The sequence below is a fragment of the Pleurodeles waltl genome, chromosome 7, assembly GCF_031143425.1.
Source record: "Pleurodeles waltl isolate 20211129_DDA chromosome 7, aPleWal1.hap1.20221129, whole genome shotgun sequence".
Lineage (NCBI taxonomy): Eukaryota > Metazoa > Chordata > Amphibia > Caudata > Salamandridae > Pleurodeles > Pleurodeles waltl.
In genome coordinates, this window is record NC_090446.1 from 44,751,679 (window position 1) to 44,779,147 (window position 27,469).

Genomic DNA, 27,469 nt, shown 5'->3' on the forward strand with positions numbered 1-27,469 from the left:
TTGGAGCTCCCTGCCCCTGGGGAATGTCTGCTGCCATTAAATGTCAGTGCTGGCGAAGGTGGGCTGGAGAGGAGACATTCCATGCTTGAAGATGCTCCAGGGCTTCTGTGCTGTTTCTGCTGAGTCCTGTGTTTTCCTGCTTGCCCCTGGTCAGTCACTACAGGTTTCAGTCTAATCCAGTTACTGCAGAAGGTAAGATCTCCTGGAATTAGCTTTACTATCGCATTTTACATTTCATTTATGTTTCCCCTCCCTCTCTAGGCTCTGTAGCCCATGAGTGTAATGCATGTCACATTTTGAGCGCCTTTAACATGACTCCCGTCACTAAGGCGCTTTGCTGCACCTCCCCACCTGTTGGTCCTGCATGCATGCTGCTGCCATCTTCAGTCCCAGCGGGGCAGCCCCTGAGACATGCCTGTCATAGGTCTGCATCATTCTGGAGTCTGCAGTGCCTGTCTGTGTGCCTTCAGTCTGCAGAGGGTTAATTCCTTATCCCAATCTACGCCATCAAATTTACCTGAAAGGGGAACTTGCATCTTCCTGATGTCAACCAGTGGTGGAGGTCCACGCTTCAGAAGATGACGACTTGGAGGCAGAGCTTTATCAGTCCCTGGACCATCATTCTGGAAGAAATTACCACTCTGCACTCATTCTCTGTATGATCATTTGCATTCTACAAAGGTAATGAACCTGTCAGTTAAACGCTCACCGCTGACATCACCAGAGTCTGCAGGTGCTAAGTTTCAGCCCTGACCAGGATGACCCAACCTTACACCCTCCCGAGATTGACATTGGAGTATCAGGGCACTGGGTAGAAATAGCGCTCTCATGTTCAATGTTGAGAGATGCTGAAGCTCTTTATCACAAGTGTAGTTAATATAACCCACTGGTTCACACTTGAGGCCTCCAGTGTGCAACGAGCTACCAACCAGGACCCAGTGCCAGAAGCCCTCGGGGGTGGGAGAGAGGTGTGGAGGGGTCTGTGCATGAAGAGCTGACATAGAAACATAAACCAGATACATGGAATATTCACATTGACCCTCACTGAAGTGCTCGCTGCGTGTAGTGCCTGAAAGGTGGGTTGGTCCTGCATGATTCTAACATGTGACCTGCAATTAATGTACAAATAGCTGCAGTGATCGCTCAACCCCCTGAGCTATGTTGGAATGTTGAATGTCTTTACTTATATTATGTATTTGAGAAGAGTGAAGCAGATGCCACCCATAGGAAGAATGCTGCCCTTGCATACATTACTGCATTGCACCATCTCTTGCTGGGAGCCTTTCCAGTGGATGCCAGCAATGAACTTTGCATACATGGAACTTCTACATTCAACAGGTATTCATGGCTGCACAGAGAGTGACAGTGGTTAACACCCTCTGAAAAGGGCATTAATGATCATTATTCAACCGCCCACCAGTTACGCTTTTGAGATGAAGACCAGGGTGTGTAATAGGTTTAAGGTTCACCAACAGCTGTTAATGCCTGACAGTAGCACCTCTCCTCTTAACTTCACTAAAGAAATAGTCAAATACACACCCACTCTCTATGGCCAATGTCCCTACACTGAACTTAAAATGCAGACTAACAACAGTCCTCCATTCCACTCTCTGAAGCATCCTCCTTGCGGACCCATTCCAGCATTCTAACAATTTGATAATAATAATAAGTGAGGCCGGCATCTTATGTAGCTCAGGGACTGCACTACATGAGTCGCCGAGAGGGATGCTGATATTTTTGTGATCTGTGCTTATGTTGACTCCAGGTCTGTGTAAACCCCGCAAGTATGTGTGCATTCTGCAGCAAACACAGAAAGAGGAAAAAGCCTCCCAGGACTGATTTTCTGCAGGAAGGTGCAACTTCCTGCACAAAAGCAACTCTGCTGACAACGCAGACACTTTGCAACATGACTGCAGGATGCCTGCGTTGGTGCTAGGCTGCCAGAACATGTCCGGCTTGGTTGGAGGGGACAGGAATACCCGCATTGCATAGATACAGCACGTTCCTGCCATTTCCTTTTGACGCAGGGAAGCAACCCTGAGACGAATTCTCATAAATATGGCTCCAAATATGTAATGTGGATGAAATACCAATGGCAGAAATAAGACCGTACATAAAAATAGCATCCTTCTCAGACATGAAACATTTTAAGATGGGAGAGAGATTCGGGGGCCCCCAGAGAGCGGGATTTTATATTTCGTCTTCTGCTAGGTTACATGCCTTTAGGGTTTTATATGGTAAATGCTTTCTGACTAGGCGGATATATTTCAGAAATGAATGTGTCTGATACAATGCCACTTTGAACCCTCAGGCTGAGACCCGAAAGGCAAGCCTGAGGAAGAGATGTGCTTCACTTGCACTCACGTGACCTGGCGCCTGTAGCCGACATGCACTGTTGTCTAGCATAGCATAAATGTAAATATGTAGTTCACTGATTCTTTTTTTTTTTTTTTGGAAGCAATCTGTCTTTCTACCACAATATTGAGTTTTAAATATTAGCCTGGAGAAATATCACATCCATAATATGAACAACAGTAATATTGTGAAGAAAAGTGCATAGATTTACTACACAGAACTCCACATATATGTACATTGGTTGATAGATTTATCTTCAGTGTTTACTTTGAGTCTGTGGTTGCGGTGGTGCTCACCGGCACTCATTCCTGGGGACTGACGCTGATGGGCTGCGATAGGTGCTATGCTCCTTTCAGATACTTTGAATCTTTTTGTATATAATTGATTCAAGTATTAATCATTTTGTAAAATGTTTTTCGTGTGTTGTACTGCCTCCTATGAAGTGCTTCTCTTATAAAGTATTAGGTGCAGTGTTTTAGGAGCAGCAGCTGGCAGGGACTTGTTGGTGATGATAGTAATATTTTTTTAAAGAATGCTTATCCCACCCAAGGCAACACATTGTGCGAGTAAGCCAGTGCTCACTTGAAGTCTGTGTAAAGTAAGTAGGTGAATGCATTACAATAGTTGTCAAAATGTTATTCTTCAACACAGTGTTGTTTTAGCAAAAACAGAACCGAAAAATAAAATGCAAAATAAACTTGTTTTTTAATCTAGGCGCTTGGATTGGAGTTTGGCAGATGGGCTGCTCCATCATAAAGGTGACGGATATTCAGTCCGCTGCATTAGACGTCCATGATACCCTATGGTACTTATAAGGCTGATGGAATAGCCGTCACATCGTGACAGAGTAATCCATCCGCCAAACTCTAAAACAGGCCCTAACATCTGACAATTCTTACAGTGGTTAACACACCTATTTACATGATATTTCCGGTCTGTGAACCTTGTTTACTTTTCCAATGTCTCTTGTATTCAGCCAATATAACCACCACAGTAAATAAACTTTGCACCGCACTTTCCTTATGCTCATTTTGTTATTGTTTCCATTTTCTTTGTGAGACGTACTCCTGCCTACCCATCAGCGATGGAGCTGTACTCAGGCCGCGAAGGGAAAGACAGGAGTAACTGCACTTTGGTGATCTATGGATGTGGTACTCACACTGTGGTGTTTATTTCTAACAAACTCCAAATATCTCCTTAATTTATTTGTATTTTTTGTACTTGTAAGTAACAGAGGAAAGGAAAAAAAGTATTGTTCTAACCTGTGAGCCCATGCAGGGTTTCTGACCTCAATGGGGATTGTAGTCCTACTTCTCTTTATGTCAGTGTGGCTCCCCAGGAAGCTCAGGAAGGGGCAAGGAAAGCTGTCTTGATGAAAAGTCAGAGTTCCTTCTCAGCTTCAGAACTCATTAGGAATTGCATCTTTACTTCAATTTAACTGTTTTACTTTTATGAGTAATGGAGGAAAGGGTAACAAAGGATACTGTGAATGTGTTTTTTACTTAGCAGAAAAACATCGATTGAAGTAGCCCTTTTACAGAAGTTCGACATGATACCCGTACCCTCGAAAAGGCGCGCACAGGTCCTGATAAGGAGAGGTAAGTTTGTTTTGGTTTTCCTCAGATCTTAATGACTTTGTGAATGTGTTGATCTAAGGAAATGGAGTCTGATCAAAATAAATCTGTTGGGAATCTGGCTGGTGGGCAGTACCCCAACACATTGGTGCTGAAAATGTTTCACAATGGGGGTGCTGCCATTAAAGTTAGATCACTGAAGTCATAGGCATTGCAAAAAATCCAAGGGTCAGACAAAAATATTAAAAGCAGCATATGTGCCACATCCATGGAACATGAGAGTGGTAAGGCTGTGTGGTATGTTGCCGGTGGAGTATTTTGAAACACTTGTGCGGCAGTGCACTGTCATTTACAGGCAGCACATTTTCCAATGAAATGGCCACTAAATTTGCACAGAAATACAGTTTTAATGGTAAAAAATATATTGCACACAAACAATGTGTGGATATTGTATTTAAGCACATTTATTATTTGTAAAGTAAAGTGTCTTGATTTGTTTTGATTCTAGTAAAATCTTCTTTCCATCACACTTCAGAATTACCATCTAATGTACTTCATTTGTGTTTCGTTACTGCTGATATATTTTGAAATATGTGTATAGTAACGGTATTTAAATTTAGCTGTTTGCTAATGAAAACCTGACATCAAAGAGCCATTCCTTTCACTTTCTGTGCCCCAGCAAGATTGTCATCTACGTCAATTATGCAAATTCCTCTCACTTATAAATAAAAGTAACCAACCGTTTCTGAATAAGAAGCAATTAAACAGAAGACACAGCCTGACATTTAACCTTTGTCTTTGGAGCACAGCGAATGTGACAAGATTAACACAAAATTAAACGGCACCGTTGTTGCTCATTCACCTTCTGAACTTCAGCAGCGGCCCCTGCACCCCTACTTCCAGCGCCTGCGACCCAGCAGTGGCCCCTGCACCCCTCCTTCCAGCGCCTGTGACCCAGCATCCTGCAAACGCCTCTCTCACATTAGCATGCCAAGGGGTACTGATAGAGAATTAGAACATTGGAACGTTGGCAGCTCCATTGAAAACAATGGAGTGCTGCGGGCTTTTACTGGCCGGTAAAAGCCCGCAGCGCCAACATTCCAATGTTCGCTTTGTTCACAGCAGCAGCTGTGAACAAAGCCTCACGGAGCCCGAGGGGATTTTAATCCCCTCGGGCTCCGTGAGCAATTTTTTTTTTTAAATAGAACATTCTGCCCTGAGTGGCAGAATGTTCTAATAGCCTTAGAACCCGCCGAAGCGGGCTCTACCGGCTATTAAAGTCCCTCTTCCTTGTTAAATGCCCGAGCCTTCGGCTCGGGCATTTAACGCAGGGAGCGGGCCTTTGATAGCCGGTAGAGCCCGCTACGGCAGGTTCTAAGGCTATATTACAACCTCGGGAGCTTCAAACACTGAAATCATGTTTCAACAGCAATGATTTTCACATTTCTGAAATGCAAACCATCCCATGCTGTTAAATAATATTTATTGTGTGTTTTAGTGTCATTTTCTGTTTTTCATGGAAATGACAATCAAAAAATTAAATTAAAAAAAATGCTTTTGTAACGTTTTCACTTTTGACATGCTTAAGTATTGGCACTTCCACAACAGAACGCTTTAGATGTGCACCTTAAGGAAAGAAGCCTGTTAAAAATGGGGTTTCTGGTTGGCTAGGGCATGCACCTAAGCTAGGCAGAACCTGCCCACTCTAGTCAGGGCAAGGGAGTTACACGTCCAAGATAACCCCTGTTCACCCCCTTGGTTGCTTGGCTCAAGCAGTCATGCTTATCCCAGAGGCAATGTGTAAAGCGTTTGCACAACACACACAACACATGTGATGCACTATCCCCACCACAAAGGAAACACAACACCAAGTCATATAAAAATAAACTGTATTGTACACAACTTAATTAGGCCAAACATAATATGTCAGTAATACCTGATACCCAGCAGTTGTCAGAACATTACACCATAGTTCCTATGCAGAAACCAGCAGTATTCACATATACCACACAGGTTACTTATTATTCTGCAACATAAGCAGCAGTCAGGAATCACATTACTAAAGAAATGCACATACCATAATTGCCCATATCAGGGACATTAGAAAGCATATGGCAAGTCATAAAAAACATATTAGCATAGAATGCCCATAAAAGGAACATCAGCACATATATGACACATCAACAAAAGAGACAGGTTAACATATCAGTCCCAGCATGCCTATAAAAGGAACAGGGGCAAAGTATATGTCCATTAAAAGTACCTGTGGTTCATGAAAGGGCACCTCTTGTGCCACCGAGCACACAAGGGGGCCCCTGCACCCCTTTCATACAACGGGGCCTTGTGGTTTGTTAGGAGAAGGGGAGGGCACGCACCCCCTCTGGTTTTTATATGGAGCCACTCCTGTGGCCCGTTATCTCTGGGGACACCCCCCGGACCGCAATTGGCCCTCTAGTATGTGGGGGGGGGCAAAGCCAGAACAACAATGGGGGGCAAACAGAAGGACTAAGCGGTGCAGGGAGCATCCAGCGAGGCTTTCAACCCGTCTGCGTCCTTCAAAGGGCAATCAGGGGCCCGGTGGGGCGAGGAGCCTCCAATCTGGCTTCCTTCCCCACCCAACCTCTACAACACACACAAAGGGCTCTGGCAGAGTAGGGAGCCTCCGATGTGGCTTCCTTTCCCGCCCGCATCCTAAATGAAGAGCAGAGCCCACCCGGATCTCAGCGGTGAGCAGGCACCAAAGTGGGTGCCTGCTTGTGCCCTGGAGGCACTACTCGGAGCATGCTTCACCCCAGGAAATACTAGGGGTGCGCTTGCTTCTTTTTCCACTTCAATGGTGCCCCAGAGGTCCCAGGGGCAGGCGTCTCCAGCGTGCTTAAACTTGACAACACCCGGGTCGCGGAGGTGATGTCAGGCAGCAGCAAAGCTCTTCACAAGCACAGGGGGGCAATTTCTGGCATCAGAACGTGTTTCCACAGCGAGAGATAAATCAAGACAAAATCGCTTCTAAGGCGCTATGAGGTGTCCAAATGAAACGCTCCTCCTGCGCTTTCTCAGATGATGGCAGGGGTCAAGGGCCACAGCACCCATCCCCTGGGGGACAACAGCAAAATAGAGCACAGAAAGGGCCCAGCAGCAGGCCAGCACAAAGGGTTGCAGGCAGTGGCAGTTCCTCCAAGTGACCAAACATGTCAGCACAGCAGCAGCAGTCCAAGGCGGTTCCTGGTGAGTCCCTCCAGCAGCATTCTGTGTCCAGTTACAAATATGTTTCAGTTCCAAAATGTCTCCAAATTGTGGGGAAAAAATCCCCTGTACTTATACTCAGTTTTGCAGTGTGGTAACAAAGAAGGGGAGAGGAGGTTCCAACCTGTTACAACTGGTTCTGGGAGTGCCACCACTCTCCTCCAGCAGAGGCTCCAAACATCAGTTGGGGGTAAACAACACTTTTGTGTGAGGCCAGGGCACAGCCTTTAGAAATGCAGGTGTGCCCCACCTCCCTCTTCTCTCAGCCTAGGAAGACTATTCAATATGCAGATGCACCTCCGTGACACCTCCACCCTCCCTGTGTACAGGCTGTTGGAAAAGTATGCACAAAGCCCAAATGTCACTCTGCCAAGACGTGGATTGTAGTCAAGCTGCAAGACACCAGAGTCATAAGCACAGGTAAATGCTCCCTTTCTAGAAGTGGCATTTCTGTGATAGTAATAAAAAATCCACTCACACCAGTGAGCAGCATTTCCCACTACCATTACAACAATACCAAACATGCCTACGCCACCCCTCATAAATCAGACAATACCCCCTACACATAAGGAAGGCATTTCCAATGCAAACGTACGAGAAGGCAGCACTCACACTAGTGAGAAACCAAATAGGCTGTATGTCACTACCAGGATAGGCCACGCTACCAGGCACACGTCCTGTCTTCTATACGAAGCACCCTGCCCTTAGGGCTAGCTAGGGCCTATCTTAGGGGTGCCCTACATGTAGTAAAAGGGGAGTTCTGGACCTAGCAAGTAAATTTAGATGCCAGGTCCCTGTGGCAGCAAACTGTGCGTGCAGGGCCTGTACTAGCAGGCCTCAGACAGGTTTGAAAGGCTACTTCAGTGGCTGGCCCAAGCATAGTAGTAGCATTTCATTTACAGGCCCTGGGCATAGAGATACCACTGTACAAGGAACTTACAGGTAAATTAAATATGCCAATTAGGTATAAGCCAATCATACGAACTTTAAAAGGAAGAACACCTGCACTTTAGCACTGACCAGCAGTGATAAAATGCTCAGAGTCCTAGAGCCAACAGCAAGAGCAGAAAATATAGGGAGAGGGAAGCAAACAGTCAGGGATGAACCTGCCAAAAGGGCCAGGTCCATCAAAGCCCTTCTTTTTTCTAATAAGGTAAGTCAAAGAAACTTTGCATAGAATGTTTTATAAGGAGACATAACATATCATAGTTGTATTATTTGATTTACGTCAATAAGGACACTCTTAAGATACAAAACACTGTTTCGACATATACCAAGCTGCTTGAATGAAATAGACATAATAGATATAAAAGAAGACTGTGGGAAAGTAGTACACAATGTACTCAGAGAGATTTAAAAATATACAATCAATCAACTTGAATATAAAGAATATCATATTTGCACGTCATAAGGGTTACTATAATTTATTAATAAAAAAAGAAAGTGACATATGCCTATTTTTCTATAGTTTAAGTAATAAAGTGCATTCATCATAAAAATGCTTACACAAAACATCCATAATTGCTTTCAATTTTTTTGAGGATCCCATTCTAATTGCATATATCCCTTCATGTTTCCTAAGTTTAAAAAGTGTATTCTACCATTACATATTGTAATCAGAGATCTTACTCTTATCATAGCTATAAAAATATGATGTTTCTCTTAGGGAGAGAGACTCACCAGTTCCTCTGACTATCCTATCAACATTTCCATTTGATCCCACGTAATTGCCCTACCCAACTTTTCCTCCATATAGAAAAGAAATCTCTGTCCAGAATGGTAATATTTTTCGACATAGCCCTATGATATGATTCCAACTCCCCATATACGTCCTATACCTTAAATATTGGGAACCTATATTCTTGTTGATTTTATTTTGAAATATGGGGGTTCTGTATAGTAAACTTTTTGAAAAAAAAAGCTGTACCTGTCTAAAAGTTCCTCCCACTGAACAATTCTAAAGTTCAGATCATTTACATCTTTCCATAAATTAGATAATTTCATCTATGTCTTCTTCTCCCATTTAGTGGTTATTTTGTTGAAAATATCCTCCCCTAATGCTTCTAATAGCTACTTATACCATTGACTATTATAACTTTTGCTACATTCTCCACTAACCCATTTACTATGCCATTGCTATTGGCAAAATATTTTCTATCCAAATTACATAACAGGATACTTATCTTAGTGTATAAACGCTAAAGTTCCTTAACTGATTTTTCATTTAATCTCTATCATTAAATCATTTAATTTACTTACACCTACCGTATCCTAACAATCTCTCCCTCTCTATTAGGAGACATTGGCCCTCATCACAACCCTGGGGGTCGGTGTTAAAGCGGCGCTAATCCCATCAACAGGCCGGCAGTAACAAAAATGGAATCATGACCACGGCGGAAACCGCCAACACAGACAGACACTTTAACACTCAGGCCACCACGGCAGTAGCAACAAACACCGCAGCAGTAACCGCCAACAGTCAGGAAGACAATGTATTGCACACAGAATTACAACCTGCCCATCAGCTAGCTTTTCCGGGGTGGTACCAACGCCATCAAAAGCACAGCGGAAACAGTACACAGATGGGAAACCACTCACCTCTCGACACTCAAGGAAGAACCAGGACGCCATGGAGCCCAAGCTGCAGGTCCTCCCCATGCTGGTGTATCTGCTCAAATACCAGGAGCACTAACGCTGGCGACAACGTCCACAGTGAGTACTGCACCTAGCACACAAGGGAGGGGGGTGGAAAAAGAGAGTCACACACACACATGCAACACGCAACACCCCCACCCCCACCCTCACCCCCAACACCATACACACAAACATATGCAACAATATTACATATAACCCTCTGGAATAACGCAAGGACAAAAGGAATGGAGTCAAATGAGTGTAATATTAGAAATACTTAGAAATATGTACATACAAAAAATGAACAGTATGTACAATATATACAATATATACAAAATGAGGGACAATGTCCACACAAAAATAGTCCGTGGCCCACTGGGCCATAGGCCAAGTCCACACTTGACTCCTGCCTCAAAACGGAGAGAACACTGCAGGGGGATCAGGTCGAAAACACACAGGCACCTCAGGGGGACGGGGAAGGGGGAGCACCTCAGCTGGAAGATGGTAGTATGGCACTGCTCCTGGAGGGGGCTCCATGCCCACTGCTTGTTCCTGGGGACTGGAAAGACACAGGGGCTCATTCCTACCCTGGCAGTCATAGACCGCCAGGGCAGGTGACGGAGGAAGCACCGCCAACAGGCTGGCGGTGCTTCCGGGGGCATTCTGACCACGGCAGTAATGCCGCGGTCAGAAACGGGAAACCGGCGGTGTCCCGCCGGTTTCCCGCTGCCCCAGGGAATCCTCCACCGCGGCGCTGCTTGCAGCGCCGCCATGGGGATTCCGCCCCCCTTACCGCCATCCTGTTCCTGGCGGTTTTCACCGCCAGGAACAGGATGGTGGTAACGGGTGTCGTGGGGCCCCTGGGGGGCCCTGCACTGCCCATTCCACTGGCATGGGCAGTGCAGTGGCCCCCTAACAGGGCCCCATAAAGATTTTCAGTGTCTGCTTTGCAGACACTGAAAATCGCAACGGGTGCAGCTGCACCCGTCGCACCCATTCGACTCCGCCGGCTCCATTCGGAGCTTGCATCCTCGTAGAAGGAGGTTTCCCGCTGGGCCGGCGGGTGGCCTTCTGGCGGGAAAGCCAGAATGGCCGCCGGGGTCTTTTGACCGCGGTGCAGTCATTCGGCGGTTCCCGCTTGGCGGGCGGCGTCTCTCAAGTGGGTGGTTTGCCCACTGCTTGGTCCTGGGGAGTGCAAGGCCACCGTCTCTCAAGTGGGTGGTTTGTCCACTGCTTGGTCCTGGGAGCACAAGGCCACAGTCTCTCAAGTGGGTGGTTTGCCCACTGCTTGGTCCTGGGGAGTGCAAAGCCACAGTCTCTCAAATGGGTGGCTCCTCCTCTGGTTCTGGAGGGGGCCTTGTGCCCAGTGTGCTTCATCCTGCCAAGGATAGGGTGAGTGGATGCCTTCTTCCACTGGTTCTGGAGGGGGCATTGTGCCCAGTGAGATTCATCCTGCCAAGGATAGGGTGAGTGGATGCCTTCTTCCACTGGTTCTGGAGGGGGAATTGTGCCCAGTGTGCTTCATCCTGCCAAGGTAGAGTGATTGGATGCCTTCTTCCACTGGTTCTGGAGGGGGATTTATGCCCAGTGATGCAGCACTTGGGGGAGCCCTCACCTGGGTGTCAGACACACGAGATTTGCAGTGGCCAGGATGCATGATACTCCATGGAGGCAGGGCTACAGTCCATCCGCCGGTGGCTACGGCTGCTCAGTGGTGGTAGTGCCGGTGCTGGTCGGGGTGCTGCCAGTGGTGGGCGTAGGCTCCAGCTCTTCCCCTGCAGCCTCTGACGGCTGCCCACTGGGGCTGCTGCTACTGGCAGTGTTGCTACTTTTAGTGGTGCTGGCTGCGGTGCAGGTGCTGGTGTTGCCAGTGGTGGGGGGGAGGCTCAAGCCCTTCCCCTGCAGCCTAGGATGGCTGCCCACTGGGGCTGCTGCTGCTGACAGTAGTGGTGCTTGCTGTGGTGCAGGTGGCAGTGCAGGTGGCGGTGCTTGCGGCGGTGCATGTGGCGGTGCAGGTGGCGGTGCTGGCCGCAGTGCAGGTGGTGGTGCTGGCAGTTGTGCTGGTAGCCGCCAGGCCTTCACCTGCAGACTCGGATGGCTGAAGTGCCTTGGTTGGTGTTCTGTGCCCCTTCCTGCCCTTGGCAGATGGTAGTGTCACCTTGGGTCTGGCAGCTGGAGGCTTTGACGTGGCCTTGCTGGGTGGCTGTGGCTCCTTCTCCTTGCTGGATGCTGTCCCCTTCTTGACCTTGCCAGGTGGCGGAATCTTCTTGGCCTTGGCAGGGGTTGGTGGCACACTGGCTGGGCTGACGGGTGCCCCCTTAGAGCCTCTGACAGCTGTAGAAACCACAGTGGACGTGGACTTGGTGGCTGAGGTGTTGGGCTAGTGGGTTCTGACGGGGGGTAGGGAAGAGGTCAACGTTGGCTAGGAAAAGCTTTTTAGGGACATTGGGAGGGGAAGAGGGTGAAGGTTTGGGAGTGGAGGAAGAGGGAGTGGTTGTAGGTGGTGTCAGTCTGCTGTGTTTGGTTGCATGAGCTGGATGCTGTTGTGAGGTAGATGGCTGTTGGGTGTGTGTGTGTTTGCGTTTGCGTACTTTGGGAGGAGAGGTGACAGACACAGTGGGAGAGGACACAGGGGACGTGTGCATGGAAGTGGGGTTGGTGACTGCCAGTGAGGGGTGTGTAGTGATGGGAGTGCTGGTGATGGAGGTAGTGGATGAGGATGTGCATGCACATGTGAGTGAAGACACTACTGGGAGGGAGGTGGACGATGAGGAGGAGGGAAACACAGTGGAGGCAGTGGATGTTGGTGTGTCTGAATGGGGATGGTGCTTATGTGAGTGCCTGTGTGTTGATTTGGGTGCATGCTGGTCTGAAGGTGCGCTTGGGATAGGCTGGGGTTGAGGGGATTGGGACTGGGTAGAGGAAGTTGGAGGGGGAGGCTGGAGACAGGGACAATGGCTGCCATCAGTGCGGATGCCAGAGCCTTAAATGCTCTCTGTTGGGCCACCACGCCAGAGTGAATTCCCTCCAGGTATGCATTTGTTTGTTGCAAATGCCTCTCTACACCCTGGATGGCATTCAGTCTGGTTGACTGCCCAACAGTGAAGGATTTCAGGAGTCAATAGCCTCCTCACTGAGGGCAGCAGGGCTGACTGGGGCAGGGCCTGAGGTGCCTGGGGTGAAGGAGATGCCCACCCTCCTGGGTGAGCGGGCGCAGGAAACACTCTGAGGGGCTGCAGGGAGGGAGGTGCTGGTAGGGGTCGTGGCGGCTGTACCTGTTGTTGGGGTGGGCACAGAGGTGTCCGCCACCGCAGGGAGCTTCCATCGGAGGAGGAGTCTGTAGTGTCCCCTCCTGTCTCCGTCATGGTGCTCCCCTCGCCCTCCGTCCCCCGGGTGCCAGATGATGCTAATGCACACAATGACAGGGTGACAAAATAAAAAGGGGGGAGAGACAGAGGATACACTTGATCAATGCCAGCAACAACACTACCGTTAGCGTACACAACACACAGGGGGCAGCCCTATGCACTAAGCCATGCACTACCAGTTACAAAGATAGTCACCAGCCCATGGGGTACATAGCATAACGCCATCAGCTGAACACCTGAAACAAACAGGGCCCTGCCCAGTAGTAGATGCCCACTAACACCATTGGGGTTGGAGTGCTTCAGAGCCTGACCAACAAGGGACCTACCCTGCCATGTTCGCTCTGGCCTATGGGCACCCACAGTCCACATCCCCCACCAAGGTAAAACGCACGCAAAGTCATGATTCTGAATCTGTACTCACCCCCTTATGGCTGCTGTGATGCCCTCAAGGGCCCATCCACCTCCAGATAGGCCACCGCCAGGATGCAGAACATCTGGGGGGTCAGGGTACGACGGGCACCCCTTCCTCTTTGGGAGGCCAGTCCCAGCTGGGCCTCCGCCGTCTTCCTTGCGCAGCGACGCAGGTCCTCCCACCGTTTGCAGCAATGGGTGCTCCACCTGTCAAAGACCCCCAGGTTCTGCACCTCCTTGGAGATGGCATGCCAAATATCCTTTTTCTGATGGGCGCTGACCTGCAGGAAAAAGACAGCAGAAAAGTAATTAGTCATACCGTCCGAACTGTCATACTAATGGCCCACCATATCCCTCCCATCCCCTTACGCACATACATTGATCACCATACTTGCAGCACTCTGCCCAGGACCCCTCAGCTCCCCCCCACATGTGGCTTACACACACAGCACTCCATATATTCATAGCCCACACATCATGCTCACAGTGTACTCACCCGTTTTCTGGAGGACCATAGAGTAAAGTGTACTGGGGTAGGACCCCATCCACCAGTCTCTCCAACTCCTCCGAAGTGAAGGCAGGGGTCCTTTCCTCAGACACATTAGCCATTGTCGCTTCCAGACACAGGTCACAGCAGAACTTGCAGTGTAGGTCTTCTCCTGTTGAAGATCAGTTAGCAAGCGAGTGAACAGTTAAAAAATGGCGGTCGCATCTGAGGCGGTGCGTACCGTCACAGCCGGCGTACATCGCCATTGGCTTCTGGAACCATTAGGTCCTAATGTTAACCAATGCGAAGTGGGATCCTTCACTTTCTTCCCTCCACGACTAGGAGGTGCCTCCACTATCCCCATGGACTGTTTGGCTGAGGTGCTGGGATGGGTTGTTGTGACCCTGCTCTTATGGTCAGGACGGGGGGGGTTGGAGGTGGATGTAAAAGGTCAAGTTGGGCAAGGGAAAGCTTCTTAGGGGCGGTGGGGTGGCATAAAGGAGGAGGGGTGGGAGTGGAGGTTTTGGGAGTAGTTGTTGGAGGAGTATGTCTGCTTGACATGGGTGCAGGTGCATGGGCAGTGTGCTGATGTGAGGTGGATGGCTGTTGGTTGTCTGAGTGCGTGCGTTCAATGTCCCTTAGGAGTGGGGGGGACAGACAGTGTCGGAGAGGCCCAGGTGATACGTGGATGGATGTTGTGGAGGTGTCTGCAAGTGAGGTGTGTGTGCTGCTTGGTGTGCTGATGGTGGTGGTAGCTGTTGAAGCAGTGCATGCAGGTGTGAGGAAGGATGGGACTGTGAGGAAGGATGAGGAGGGGGAGACGGTGGAGGCAGTGGATGTGGTTTTGTGTGCAACTGTCTGGTGTTTGTGTGAGTGCTTGTGGCCTGAAGTGTGCTGTCTGTATTTGCTAGTGCTACTCTTTTGTTGGGGTTGAGGAGACTGGGACTGGGAAGTGGTAGTTGGAGGGGGGACGGTAGAAAGAGGGACAATGGCTGTCATCAGAGAGGAGGCTAGAGCCTGAAATGATCTCTGTTGGACCGCCATTCCACTGTGGATGCCGTCCAGGTATGCATTGCATTGCTGCATCTGGGATGCCAGCCCCTGGATGGCATTCACAATGGTTGACTGCCCAACAGACATAGATCTGAGGAGGTCAATAGAATCCTCACTCGGGACAGCAGAACTGACTGTGGCAGGGCCTAAGGTGCCTGGGGCAAAGGAGATGCCCATGCTCCTGGGTAAGCATGCACGGGCAATTCGTTGAGGGGCTACTGGGAGGGTGGTGCTGGTATGGGTTTGGCGGATGTACCTGTAGCTGGGGTGGTCACAGTGGTGTCTGCCACCACCGGGGAGCTTCCATCGGAGGAGGAATAAGAGCCAGTGTTGTCACCTCCTGTCTCTGCCCTTTTGCTCCCCTCGCCCTCTGTCCCACTGGTTCCCTCGGCGTCGGTGGACTCTGCCTCCTGGGTCCTGTGGGATGCAGCTCCCTCTGTTGCCGGTGCCCTTGCTCCTCCGCCAGATAATGCTAATGCACACATGGAAAGGATAACAGAAGAAACAAAAGTGGGGGAGAGAGAGGCAGCACTGGGTCAATTGCAGCACCAACACCACAGATGGCATACACATTGCCGTCACACACAGGGATCAGGATTGAGCACTATGGACCACACTGGCATTCAATTGGCTAGGTGCCACAGCAAGATGAGGGCTAACCACCGCCAATTTGACCCCTCCTGGGTCCCACTAAGCCCTGTCTGACATGGAATGCAACCTAGCTAGATTACCTGAATTTACTATACACCCACTACCCATGAGCAGGATCACGCTGCAATGTCTGACTTGGCATTAAGGGGCACCCACTAACTCACACCCACCACCCGGATCCCACGTCACCTACCAATTATTGTAGTAACGCCCACTGTACTCACCCCCTTGTGGCTGCTGTGATTTCTTCAAGTACCCATCCAGCTCTGGGTAGGCCACCACCAGTATGCAGGCCATCAGGGGAGTCAGGTTCTGATGGACACCCCTTCCTCATTGGGAGGCCATCCCCAGCTGGGCCTCCGTGGTCTTCCGTGCCCAGCATCTAAGTTCCTCCCACCTTTTCCTACAGTGGGTGATCTGCCTGTGGTAGACCCCCATGGTCCTCACGTCTTTGCCAATGGCATGCCACAATCCCTTCTTCTGATGGGCGCTGACCTGCAGAGGTAATACAGACAGGAGGACACTATTACACATACAATCCAGCTTGTCACACAAATGGCCCACAAATCCCATTTCCATCTCCATTGTCACACATATCGCCCGGCGCCCACTATGTACACTACCACCAGACATACCACACCCCCCAAATGACACAATGCTTGCACACACATCTCCATGCGAACTGCCACATGCATCATGCCCAGAGTGTACTCACCTGTTGGTCTGGAGGCCCCTACAGCGCTCCAACTCCTCCGAAGTGAAGGCAGAGGCCCTTTCCCCGGTCATCCAGACACAGGTCACAGCAGCACACGCAGTGTAGGTGTTGTCCTGTGGAAAGTCAAGAATCAAGTAAGCATTTAGATAGAAAATGGTGGTCACGTCTGTGGCGGTGTACACCGTCGCCTCCAATCCCCATTGGCCACTGTACTCCATAGAGCCCCATATTAGCCAATGAAGAATTGCACAGCAGTGCAAGACTGCCTTCCGTCATGACGCCCAACTTCGGCGAAGTTACCTCACATCCACCTGTCCCTAGATACAGGACAGGCGGTCGCCATTTAATGGTGGTGTAAACAACATTCAGATAATCCATAACTGCGTCATTGCTACAATTTGCACGTACATTGCCAGTCCCATTGTCCCATCACATCAATGCTCAAAGTACACTGAGGTGGTGATGCCATTGTTCAAATTGTGACAGCCAACTCACTCATGTATCCCTTAGATACCTACCACTGCAGATGAATAGGAGGAGGAGACAAGCCCCCGTGTACAGACCCCTTCTGGACTTGGCTACACTGGGGGACAGGCACATTATACTCACCTATAGACTGGACAGGGGCACAATCACAGAGCTGTGTGCCCAATTGGAGCATGATCTGATATCAGCTATCCATCATCCCACTGGGATCCCCCCTCTTGTGCAGGTTCTAGCAGTGCTCTATTTCCTGGCAACTGATTCTTTCCAAGTGACTGTGTGCTTGGCAGCAGGAATGTCAGAGCCAATGCTCTCAATCGTGCAAGGGTTTTGTCTGCCTTGGGCAAACACATGTGCATCTACATTGCTTTCCCCCAGGTGGATGATTTGGCCACTGTGAAGGCAGGATTCTATGAAATGGGACATATACCCAAAATACTGGGGCGATTGACGGAACCCATATTGCCTTTGTCCGCCCCTGCCAGAAGGAACAGGTGTTCAGGAATCAGAAGAGTTTCCACTCACTCAATGTGCAAATGGTTGTGTTGCTTCACCCTTCAAAATAACAGAACTATGCACTTCAGGATAGTTTAGAGCACAAGGTGAAACAATCACGCTCACACACCTTAGTAGGTAGAATAATTAGGTTTATTTATGGGGCAAGCTCTCATATAGCAAAACTGACCACGCTAATATATCATGAAAAATAACATGAGAATAAACACTCTGTGATATCATGACGAATAACACGAAAATGGCTGCAAGAATAAGTGCATATTACACACGCACACACACACAATATACTTCAGTGCTTATAAATTGAAAAGCTTCACCGAAAAGAGCGTCTGCATCCCTCCGCCTTACACAAAGCCGGGGAACCCAAATCGGCTGGCACAGGGAGCCTCCTTGGGGACAATCAGTTCTCCTGGCGTTGCGTCCAACCCAGAAGAGAGTTCCTAAACCAGTCCATCCAGGCCCCTGACCTTTATAGTATTTACTAATGCCCAGGAGTCTTTTCTAGAAAAAGACCCCCTCCTTTACAAATTGTGCAATCGGCGGTACCTTGTTCACCCTTCGAGACGTCTCCTTGGAACGGGCCAAGTTCCCAGAAGAGGGCTCCAAGGTGAAGCTTGCATTCCTCCTTGAGTACAGGCGAATCCCCCTGTTGTCCTAACTGATAGCTCGTGGAATGTAAATATTACTCTTCGTATCAGGCAGATGGAGCGAAGTTGAGCAGAAAAACACCCCACCCTGCAGCTTGCCGAAGCTTGTGGAAAAACACAGAACAGTGCCTTACGCACAGAACCAGACTCAACAAAATGGAGTCGTGAACCAAAATGGAAGCAGAGGCCAATGGTCCACACCCTGCACCATTGTTTACCTTGCATGTAGTGCATGTAGCAATACAATGGTGTGCCTGGCGGACCAGTACATCTCCCACGTCACTGCCAAGTATCCTGGGTTGGTGCATGGCGCCTTCGTCCTGAGGAATAGCAGCATCCCAAATATGATGGCACAACTACAGGGGCACAGGTTGTGGCTAATAGGTGAGCCTGACACACCACCCAAAGAATGTCTGTGTATGCCTTCTGGTGTTAACCCCATACCATTGTGTAAGGCTAACGTTTGTCCCTCAGTGCTTGCAGGTGACTCTGACTACCCAAACCTATTGTGGCTCCTGACCCCTGACCCCTGTCAGGAATGCCAGGACAGGGGCTGAGAATTGTTACAATGATGCACATGGGTGAACCAGGAGAACTGTTGAAAGGACCTTTGGCCTCCTGAATGCCAGGTGCAGATGCCTCCATCTGACAGGTGGATCCCTACTCACCCGAGAAGGTCTGCCAGATAGTAGTTGCATGCTGCATGTTGCACAACCTGCCCCTCAGATGACATGTGCCTTATCTGCAGGAGGAGGAGACTGGAAATGCCCCTGTGGCAGCAGTGGACCCTGAGGTCAGTGAGGATGAGGAGGCAGAGGATGGGGATGTGGACAACAGGACATCAGTTATAGTTCAATACTTCCAATGACACATGGGTGAGACAGTGGAACTGACCAATCCTCTAAATATTGATGTTTTCTGTGTGGCTGTAGCAGGATGGCATTCACTTCCTTTGCATCCCAACTTACTGTCACCTAGGGATTCTCATTTTGCAGGTGTTGGTAATATAACAACTGTGTACTGATTTGATGACTACAGACAGCTACAGGTCATTAATTGTATGCTATCCCAATGTTTAGATCATTGGCACAAGTTGTGACTGTTTCCATAAATGCGCATTTTCATCACATATAACACTATCACTCAAGTTGTCTTCAAGTGTGGTTATTGTAGTGCAAATAATTGACAGAAAAGTGCAATGGAATGGGGTGATGGTAGAGGAAAGTCCAGGGTATTGCTCCAGTCTGTTAGTAGCACAGGTCCAGTGTCCAAGAGGCCATAGGAAGGGGAGCGAAGGCAGTTCAAAGTGGACAAGGTGACAGGGTGAGACACAAGGGGGACATTCAGGAGGGTCTCATTTCCTGGCAGTGGTCATGGTCTTGGCAAGTGTATCTGGCTTCTGCCTGGGTCGCAGGGGACATGTGCAGGGTGGTTCACCTTCTGTAGGGGGAATGGTACTAGTGGCCTGTGGGTCCTGTGGCAGGGCCTCCTGCCCACTAGCTGCAGCAGAAGTGGAGTGCTGGTCAGTAGACTGGCTAGTAGTAGGGGCCCACTGGTGTGCTGTCTATTTCCTCATGATGTTGGCCATATCTGTCAGCAGCCCTGCTTTCGAGACCATGGTGGTGTTGAGGGCATGCAAATCTTCCCTGATCTCCTGATGGTGTTTCTCCTGCAGCCGCTTGTTCTCCTGCATGTTGGTAAAGATCTGGCCCATCTTGTCCTGGTTTTGTTGGTAAGCCCCCAGGACATTGGTGAGTGCCTCCTGGAGAGTCAGTTCCCTGGGCCTGTCCTCTGCTGGAGTACAGCGATCCTCCCAATGTCCCTGTTCCCCTGAGCCTCTGTCCCCTGAACGGGGTACCCACTGCCACTGACCACAGGTTCCTGATTATCTTGGGGGTGAGGTGTGGATCATTGCCCCCCTTCTATTTTTTGTCACCGGAATTAATAAACGTCAAAGAATTTTATTTTTTTGGCAGCTGCTGAGGTGCTTTTTTTTAAGTTGCTGGCCAGTGCATGAGGGTGGAGTTGCGACTAACTTGAATAACACAACCAAGTAGGGTCTTTGAAGTGTGCATGTCAGGCTGGACAGGTGTCTTCCTGTGACCAGACCAACATGCACAGTGTTGGACCTGTCCTTTTTTGCAGGGTTACCCCCAAACTTTTTGCCTTCTTTCACCTTTTTTTCCTGACCTCGTTTTGTTGGCCTTAGGACTCCCAGCACTTTACCACTGCTAACAAGTGCTAAAGTGCATATGTTCTCTGTCTAAAATGCATTGGTGATTGGTTTATCCGTGACTGGCATATTTGATTTACTAGTAAGTTCCTAGTACAGTGCACAGTGTGTGCCCAGAGCTTGTAAATCAAATGTTACTAGTGGGCCTGCAGCATTGACTGTGCCACCCACATGAGTAGCCATGTAAATACGGCTCAGGCCTGCTATTTCAGCATCTGTGAGGTGAGTTTTAAACTGCTGTATTGACATGAAAAGTGCACCCACTAGCCAGGCCCAAACCTTCCCTTTTACTACATGTATGTCACCCCTAGACTAGGCCCAGGGCAGCCTAATAGGTAGGGTGCAGCGTATTCAAAAGTTAGGACTTGTACTGGAGTGTTTTACATGACCTGATAGTGAAATACTGCTAAATTCGTTTTTCACTATTGCAAGGCCTATCTCTCCTATAGGGTAACTTAGGGATTACCTTGAAATGTCTTTTTACTGTAATTTCGCACTGAGAGCAGATAGAGATATGCAGTTTCTGAACTCACAATTTAAAAATAAATCTTTTGGTGAAGTTGGTTTGGAAGGTGAAAATTGTCATTTTCTTTCTTAACCATTCTGTGCCTCCATCTGTCTACTCAATACACGTCTGAGTCAGGATGACAGTTGAGCTGTTTGTGTATTCACTCTTGACAGTCACACAAAGGGAGTGGAGGTGTGCCTGCATATCCTGATAGCCCATCACCAGGCTGATGGATCTTCCTGAGAAAGAGTGGTGGAAGGAGCTGGCACTTGCACACAAATCAGCCTGGGCCCAAGGCAGGGAAAGGCAGGGTCTTGTAAACTACAAAGATTTTTCTTTGAAGTTTGCCCACTTCAAAGGCAGAAATAAGTACTGGACTCCTGACCCCACAAAGTTAGAATTCTTCTGGACTGAGGACATTGTGCCAGGAAGAAGAGCTGGATGCTGTAGAAAGGACTGCCTGTAGCTTTGTTGTGCTGGTATGCTCTTCTGTCCTGAAAGGAATGAAAGAACTGGACTTTGTTTTCTACATCCTGCTTCCAAAGGTTCTCTAAGGGCCTGAACTGAGTGTGCCTCCTGCTGAGAGTCCTGACTTGCCAAGTGGTGCGAACTCCAGTCTCTAGGCCCTTGGAACTGTAAGCTGGTGACCTGAAGAAGAAAATTAACCAGCAACGCACCGCGGCAGAAAAATCCACGCAGCACCTGTCTTGCAGCTGCAGAACTGATGCAGCGCCAGTTCCTGTGCAGCTCCATTCACACAGGGCATCAGAATTTCCCACGCATTGTCCCCGGGGTGTAAATTTTTCATCAACCCTGCACCATAGTAACAACCAAGGCTGGGTATCTGAAAATCAACGCATAGCCTTTAATGTGAGGAAAGAATCAACGCATCACCTCCCCCGCCAGTAAGGAACTGACACATCGCCTCCCCTGAGAGTAAAAAATCAACCCATCCCCTGCACATTAAGGAACCAATGCACTGCTTTGATTTTCGGTGCCTCCTCTACCCTGTTGCCTGCATTGTCTATGTTTTTGATGCATCCCAAGTACTTTGTGCTAAAAAGACCCATTTTTACTTGTGTATGTTGGATTTTTGTCGTTTTAGTCTTGTTTTACTCAGATAATTAATGGCTATTTTCCTAAACTGGTGTGGAGTACTTTTGTGGTGTTTTCACTGTGTGTGTGTTTGTGTGTGTGTGTGTGTGTGTGTGTACACATTGCCTCTCGGATAAGCCTGACTGCTTGAGCCAAGCTATCAAGGGGGTGAGCAGGGGTTATCTTAGCTGTGTGACTCCCTTACCCTGACTAGAGTGAGGGAGACCCCATTTCTACCAAACACTTAGGCCTCTTCTACCTGCGCTATGTCAGTGAGTCTGAGGAGGATCAAAGTCAAATCCCCACGGTCTCCTAAGGAGTGCAGAGTTTGCCTTCCTTAGCCAATCGTGGCTCTGCTCTTAAACACTCTGCAAATAGAGCCATCAAGGGAGAGGCATTTCAATTGGCTCAGGATAAGAGATGCAGGTAGGCTGGTCTCTAATCCCAACTCCTACACACGAGGCAGCGTGAGGGTGGAGGTTTACAGAACATAGCCAATCACTGTATGGCTTTATTTTAAAGCCATGCAGTGCTTGGCAATTTCTGTCCCTTGATCACTTCTCTTCATGGGCAGAGCCAGTAACGGTGTTGCACATGTGAAAAGTTGCTGAAGTTATTGTTTGACTACTACTTCCCACATCAGAGTGAGCACCGGAGCACGTGTGTGGCCTTGAAGGTAGTGGAGCCAAGACCTGGCCAAGCCTACGTTCATCATCTGTCAGCATCAGTATTGGTAAATACTGAGTAGCATCATGAAAACAAAACATGTTAATTTATGATTCTTACAGCACTTAGAATGGTATAAGGGTGTGCGACTACAACTGAATACGATTTTGGTATCCTAACTTTCTTAGGCCATCATAAATCTTTAAGGTGTTGTTCCACATACAGCAGTTCCAGGCAGTGCTTAAAAGTCATTCTGAAGCAAAGGGACCCAGGGTTATAACCGAACTGTGCAGTGAAATAAAGCCTCAGGGCACGAAGAAGCCCATAGGAATGTTAAAATATGTATTATCCAAATTTGGTGCAGAAAGTACAAGATTTGTGTTGTCCAGATTCTGGGCTCACAATGCGGTGATGCAAGATAATGCACAAGCCAAGGCTGGCCATTGAGGATGGGGAGATTGTCGGTACAGCGCCAAGAGCTGCCCAGTATGTGAATTATGATGTGGGCAAAAAGATCAGAGGGCAGATCAACAACATCTGCAGTAGAAGTCACTTATTTCATTGCTTAGGATCCCTTGCATCTGCTTAAAGAGAGGTATTGGCAAAGATGGTCACAACTAGACTTGCACATTCATGTCTCGTTATTGAGAAACCGTGGACTGAATGGAACAAGCTGAGGTATTTTTTCCTTCCCATGCACTCTATATAGACACTCCTAGACAATGCCATGTGAAGGCCTAAGGCCTGTAGACAGACACATCGTGAATATATCCTACATTGACATGTTAATATATAAATGTATTTAGCTCAGTGAGCAGAGACTTGAAGTATGTACTCACAGGCGCATGCATAAGCATGCATACGCACATGGGCATTCACAGATAATCCACAAAGGTAAGGTGTATGCAGAAAGTAGACACATGCATTGCACGATGGATGCATACTGTAGCCGCACTGTATACTATGAATCAACCTACCAGGTACTTTCCATCAATTGGCTGATATTATTGTGCTGGCAGGAGTCGGGGTGACCAGGGTACTGTGCCTTTATTTCTCTGCAGGGGAGAACGGTCTCATGATGTTCAAGCAGAAGAATGTGTAGTTTGTCATATATGATGAGCAAAACCAGAAGGTACTGCAGTGTTTGCCACACCTACTCCTGGGGTAGGTGCTGACGGTAGCTACGATTTCCCAACAAATTTGCTGATGACTATATCGGCGTGATTACGTATGCTCTCTGCGTTTTCCGTTGAAGCCCGTTCTTTAATATGAGTATGGTTCCTGTTATTATAGTTGTGAGGACTAGGTAGGTTTAAATCTAGGTCCTGACGAATCGCACCCAGATCTTTTCAGACGTATTTTGAGCGATAAACATGTTGACCTTTCTATTTTGGTAGTATTGGGATTTCCAATCCTGCCGCACACATAACTGACCCCTAGATTATAGGGCTCATCAATACTCAATCCAATTTTTGTATAGGGGGAGACAGACATTTCTCTTTCCTCCCCGCACATTGTTGTTTTTAATCTTGACAGAGGCCCATATCTTCATTAAACATTTTACTACATTGTCCTTTTAGTCAATGTTAAGTTTTCATACACCAGTCCCACATTATTTGCATTCACTCTCTGCAATTTTTCTACAAAAGATCTCCAGTAAAGAGTCCCCACCAGGGGCCCGTCAGATATTGCAGTGCCTGTCTGACGAGGAGCAGAGCCCGAAGATGAAGCATGTCACCTATAGGTGAGTGAGGGCATTTTTTTCCTGTTTCAGGCTATTCACAGGAACCATAGTTTGAATTAGGGTGAAATTACTATTAGTTTAATCACTATGGAACTGTGCATTCATTGCTTCTTGACTTATATGGGAGTATATGCACAGTACCAACTCTTCCCAAATCTCCACCATTTTGAACCCTTCCATTTTGTTTTGGATATATTTGTTTTTCAGCACCGGTGGGTGAGATTAAGAGATTTGCCCAGAATAATGGGATGGTCAGCCACCATAGAGACTCAAACCTGGGGGCATATATGAAATGAATATGCGTAGAGCAACTCCGCAAGTTATTTTGCTGCTCTGCCCTACGCCAATTAGAAAAGGCAGTAATGCACTGTGTTCAGGAGATACAGTGCATTCCTACTCTTTCAGCTGGTGCCCAATTTGCTGCCTAGTGCCAACACAGGCACCCTTGCACCATTGTGGAAGCGTGTCTGCATTGTTGGCAGAATTGTTTTTGTGCAGGATGGGAAACATTCCTGCACAAAAACAATCCATGGAGTCTTTTTCCTCGTTCTATGTGTGTTGCAGAATGCAGCTCACATAGCAAAAAAAATGAGAAGTAAGATAGGGGATGCATACAGTTTTTACATATTCCCAGATTTACAGAACGTTGTCAATCTGGGAATACATCAAAACTCATGGGTGTTACATGGGAGCACCCACCACAACACACAAGGAACACCTCCCTGACGCACTGTAAGGCACCCCAGTGACTTGAGCTGTGTTGACTTAAACCATATCTACAAGCTCATGAAAAGCCACTCAAAGTGGCTTTTAGCTATGGGCCAGCATACTGTGAACGCCAGAGCATCAGAAAAAATAGTGCACCATTGTGCAAGGGGCTTGAGGATATGCCCCCGGTTTCCCAATTCCAAAGTTGCTAGCTCTGCCCTTAATGCCACAGACATCAGCACAGGTTTCTGTTGGTGACACTAGATGGAATATTGCACTAGACAGGCCCCTTAAAAATGCAGGGACCCTTTGTGTGAGGTAGGTGGTGCACCTCCTGGAAGGCAGATTCTCCTGTAACCAGCTGCAAAAGTGAGCTGGAGCGTCTACCTGCTACCTCCCTTACGGAACAGGAGCAGACAAGCTGTATAACTCAGAGCGCTAGCACACAATCAAACACAGAGGCCCCTGAGGCACCACAAACTCTTGTTAAATCTCTGATCTACAGCCAGAATGGACAGTGGACAGCCTGCCACAGTCCGAGAAGTCTCGAAAAGCAATTAATTTTTGGGCCAAATGTTCAAAGTCCTTTTGCATTTTTTAACGGTCCGAATCAGTAATTCGGGCCATTGAGAAATGCAAAATGGCTTTTTCTTATGTTCAAAGGCCGTGAAGAAATCACAAATTGCAATTTCTACCCTTTAGAAATCGCAATGTGCGAATCCCAGAATATGAAATTGGAAATAGGGATTTCCTATTTGTGATTCCTATTCTGATGTATAAAGCATTTCCTAAATGCAACTTCGGCATTTAGGAGACACAATTGCCACCGACTTGAAGTCGGTGGTAACCTCGTGCAATTTTAAAAAAGCACCACAAGGTGCTTTTTTTTAATTGCAGTAGTGCACACACATGCCCCTTAGCTATTCCTTAATACCGATTTCCTAATAGCAATTCCTACTTTAAAGAAATCGCTATTAAGAAATCGGTATCTCTGTGCATAGCATTTTGCATTTCTTAAATAGCAATTTCTAAAGTCGCTATGTAAGAAATAATTGCATTTTTGTACATCTGGCCTATAGTTTCTACAAATGGTTGGGAAGGTGACAGGTGCTGCCATTTATCTGAATCTCCGTTGTCGTCACAACTGAAAACCTTGTAAATTACTGGTTTTATGGTTGGGAAGACATACATTTTGAGCTGGAATGTTTCCTCCCTGGTAGCTCCTGCCTGTTGGATTGGGTTGGAAATGGCCTTTCTGCAGGATCACCCCCAAACTTTTTGCCTTCCTCGTCCTCTTTTTCTGACCTCATTTTTGCTGGCTTTAGGACTCTGTGCACTTTACCACTGCTAATCAGTGCTAAAGTGCATATGCTCTCTCTTTAAAATTGTGCCATTGGCCTATACCCAACTGGCTTATTTAATTTACTTGTAAGTCTCTAGAAAAGTGCACTACATGTGCCCAGGGCCTGTAAATTAAATGCTACTAGTGGGCTGCAGCACTGGTTGTGCCACCCACATAAGTATCCCCCTAACCATGTCTCAGTCCTGCCATTGCAGGGCCTGTGTGTGCAGTTTCACTGCCACTTCATGCTGTGAGGCCTGCTCCTTTCATTAGAAAGCATTAGGGTACCTTCATATGCTGTTTGAGTGGTAGATCCTGATCTGAAAGGAGAAGCCAGGTCATATTTAGTATGGCCAGAATGGCAATAGAAAGTCCTGCCTATTGGCATAGTTGGATTTTATATTACCATGTTAGAAATGCTACTTTTAGAAAGTGAACATTCCTCTACATTTAAATCCTTCTGTGCCTTCCAAACCACCTCTGGCTAGGTTTAGTTGACAGCTACCTCGTGCATTCACTCAGACAACCCCAAACACAGGATGCTCAATCACACTTGCACACATTTGCATACTGAATGGGTCTTCCTGGGTTGGGAGGGTGGAGGGCCTGACACTTACATGTCAAAGGACAGTAGCCTGACCTCACACAATGGACTGTCACACCCCCTACTGGGTCCTTGGGAGACAGAATGGAACTGAAAGGGGACCTTGTGCACTTCTAAGCCACTCTTTGAAGTCTCCCCCACTGCAAAGGCACATGTGGGTATTTAAGCAGGGTCCCTGACCCTACCAAGTTAGACTCTTCTGAAGTTAGACACTTCTGGACAAGATGCCACTGGAGAAGAATCCCCAAACCCAAACCTGCAACCTCCCAAGAGGAACTGCCTGGCTGCCCAAAGGACTCATGTGACTGCTTTTCTGCAAAGGACTGCTGTTCTGCTGTTGCCCTGCTGCCTTGCTACCCTCTGGCTCTGCCGAGAAGGGCTTGGATAGAGCTTGCCTCCTGTTCCTTGAAGTCTCAGGACCAAAAAGACTTA

General features: G+C 48.0%; 1 protein-coding gene across 1 annotated transcript in view; it reads left to right on the top strand.

Annotated features, from left to right (window-relative positions):
* Positions 1-27,469, top strand: part of LOC138303594 (olfactory receptor 5V1-like) — a 47,386-nt gene that overhangs the window by 11,669 nt on the left and 8,248 nt on the right. The window contains exon 2 of the mRNA XM_069242871.1: positions 3,862-3,953. The gene's annotated coding sequence lies outside the window, so the exon portion shown is untranslated. The remainder of the gene's footprint in view (positions 1-3,861; positions 3,954-27,469) is intronic.